This window comes from Austrofundulus limnaeus, unplaced genomic scaffold (assembly GCF_001266775.1).
Source record: "Austrofundulus limnaeus strain Quisiro unplaced genomic scaffold, Austrofundulus_limnaeus-1.0 Scaffold57, whole genome shotgun sequence".
Taxonomy (NCBI): Eukaryota; Metazoa; Chordata; class Actinopteri; order Cyprinodontiformes; family Rivulidae; genus Austrofundulus; species Austrofundulus limnaeus.
Window position 1 is genome coordinate 1016011 of NW_013952459.1, and position 3039 is coordinate 1019049.

The window sequence follows — 3039 nt, forward strand, 5'->3', positions numbered from 1 at the left end:
ATTTAAAACAAATATGAAAAATGAAATTGCAGTTTTAGGCCACCACTGTTTTATAAATATTGACACCACTGTCAGTTTTTATTTTTTTGTGGTTATTTACACATAAATGGTTGTTTGTCACTAACAAATACTGTCAGAGCAGCCTGAGTCAAATAACTATGTAATGTTAATCTAAAAATCATTGAGTAGGACCTCTGGATGAGTTCTTCTTTGTTGAGAAAAGGTTTCATCTCTTCTCCAAGAGACTTCTTCAGTCTGAGGAGATACAGGCTGAAGAAGTCGTTTGGAGACGAGCTGAAACATTTTTTCAAGAAAGAACTCGTCTAAAGGACCTATTCATTTTTTAATATATATATTTTTACCTGGATTATTAAGACACGTCAGGACATACATAATGCTAATTTGACTGTGGTGTAAAAGCTTACAGTATAGCAACTAAATAAACCGCTATGAAATGTTTAAGGTTCACAAGGATCCATTTTAGTTTTGGCCTCACTCAGACTAGAAGTTAGCTTTTTTTTTTAGCTGGTCAGAAATGAACTTTATTTCTAAACTGAGGTTGTTAAAAATCTATCTACAGCAGGTAAGATATTAATTGTTCACAACCTTTCCCTGAACCCCATTACAAAAATCATTTTTATCCCTTTAAACATTTTCTCGTGGTAAAATAGCAACATATCCTCTTTTATTTTAGGAATTTTGGTTAAGTCTCTTGCTGTGTTGAGAATCTGACAATATGTTTTGTGATGGCGATAAAGCTTCGGCGCATCGTAATTAAACGGGTAGGACAGCTGAAGGTGGTAATTTGCACAATTTCTCTGTTGGCTTTGGATGATGCTCCCAGAATTCTGTGCACATTCATCACTCCTTTCTCTACCCCTGGGCTAAGCTGAAGCCCAGGTTTGTAGGCTTCGATGGTCCGCGTGCATTTCGAAGCGTGCACACGTAATGGGAAGTGAGACGGAGAGGAAACTCAATGCGTCCCATACACAAAGCATCTCTGGTTAACTTGCAGCAAGTGCAACAGATAGGCTTATAGTACTGTAACTGATAGAGTCAGTGTGTTTATACCTTATTTCTTCACCTCTCTTCCTTCAGAAACAGGATGATAACCATGTCCACAATGTTTTCTTTATCATTCTGGTGACACTTCACCAGTAGATTTCATCTGTGCAGCCCAGAGCTAGAGATTAACAGGTGTAGATGACAGGAAATGATGCAAGCAAGCACCACAGCAGTGGTTTGTAACCCTGTTCATTCTTTCTTAAGATGAATTGAAGTGCATGGCAGTGTTTTAAACTAAAAACATATTTCTCATGCATTCATTAAAGCTTTATAAAAGAGACACTAAATGCTTTTACAGAAACAGACGCTCAAGTCAAAGTTGGACAGTTGAGATTTTTTTTAAAAGGAAATGGTTTGTTTCGAAACATGCCTGTGTTTCCGTCAGGAGCTTTCATACCATCAGTGCAGTCCGTTAGGTTGTGATGACGCCGGCGGTGAAGACACAAACAGGAAGTGAAGCGCATCTCTGCAGCGGCTTCCACACGAGTGATCTAAGTTCCTCAATGGGCAGGAAGAGCAACATTTTTGCGTACTCTTCTTCATCTCTTTGTGGGCATAGTTAAGAAAAAATCTGGAGTGGCAATAAAATGAGACTGTTATTTACTGGAATAAATTAGGGAAATATTCTGGATGCACCTGCTGAGAGGATTAGGTCGTCTTTTCAGAAAAAAAAATGTTTACACCCAAACCACACTCACACATTCATAAAAACTAACAAGAGAAGGCCATTATTATGCCTAATCTTTGCTCCTGGGCGAAAAGGTAAATTGGAGCGTGACTCCAGGTCAGGCAGACAGGAAGTCGTTCAGCTGCAGATCAAACCGTATCCCCTCAGTTGTGCTGATCCCCCAATTCAGGGAATGACAGGTAATCTTTTTCTTGGCCTGGCCAGAAAAATCAATAAGTGGATAAAACAGGTTCAAGGTCATTTTAGTTGTTCAGTGCCTCCTCTGCCTTATTTTGAAATATTTTATCTTTGTGGTGCCTTTTATTTTGAAAAAACTGAAAGCACCCAAATGTCAAGCTTTGAAACAAATTTTGCTTCTCTTTTGTGATTTTAGACAAAGAAAGCAGTGAACATCTGGTTTACATGAATAACCTTTAGTTTTACTGAGCCTTGTGTAAACCTTCTGTATAAGCCTGGTTAATTAGGAGCTTAGCTCTATGTAGTTTTAGAGGTTTTGTTATTGATTCTTTTACTGTAATACAAATTGGTCTATTTAAAAAAAAATGTAAAAACTGACAACTTCCTGGTGCTTTAGGGGGCTTCCCGTACTAAATGCTGCACTGGCAGTTTTGCATCGAAGAATCTTTACATTCACATCTGCTCACATCCAAATGCATTTCTTTAAATAAAAGTTGTCTGCTGTTGCTAATCTCTCGTTGCCACATTGGTTTTTGATAAACTCCCATAAGCTGCAGAAATAAGGACCAAAGTTCATAAAGTGACCGCAAAGATAGGAGGCTGCAAAGTTTATGAAAAACTTCAATCGTGTTAGATTTTAATTTAGTTTCTATTTGATGTGAAGTAGTAATACAGCCCTCCTAGAGCTCCTGCTTTACCCTACTACTTCATCATAAAACTATTGGAACATCCCTAATCCTTGACTTGAAGGTGCACAATGCAAAGATGGAGCTAATCGACAGGGTCTAACAGTGAAAAGAGCTTCACCGTTTTTAAGGCATTTGGTTCAAATCATGTAAAATGTGGTGCGTGCAATCATGCCTGTACTTCCACCCCGCCAGCAAGCATTCTGGTATTTGTCATCATCCACCACACGCCCTTTTCTCCTGATGTGACTTCCTGTTTCTTCTTCTTCAAAATCAAAATGAAACTCAAGTTTGACAAATCTCTGTTAAGGCAGTGCATGTGTGGATGTGTAATTATGTATTTTCCAGATACATAGTTCAATTCTATATATACCACAATCAAATAACTATGTTACCTTCAGTTATGGAAATGCTATATATATA

The 3039-nt window shown here is 38.0% G+C and overlaps 1 protein-coding gene across 3 annotated transcripts in view; it reads left to right on the plus strand.

Annotated features, from left to right (window-relative positions):
- The window catches only part of fam78ab (family with sequence similarity 78 member Ab), an 11018-nt gene that overhangs the window by 5653 nt on the left and 2326 nt on the right, over positions 1 to 3039 (plus strand). The window lies entirely within an intron of this gene.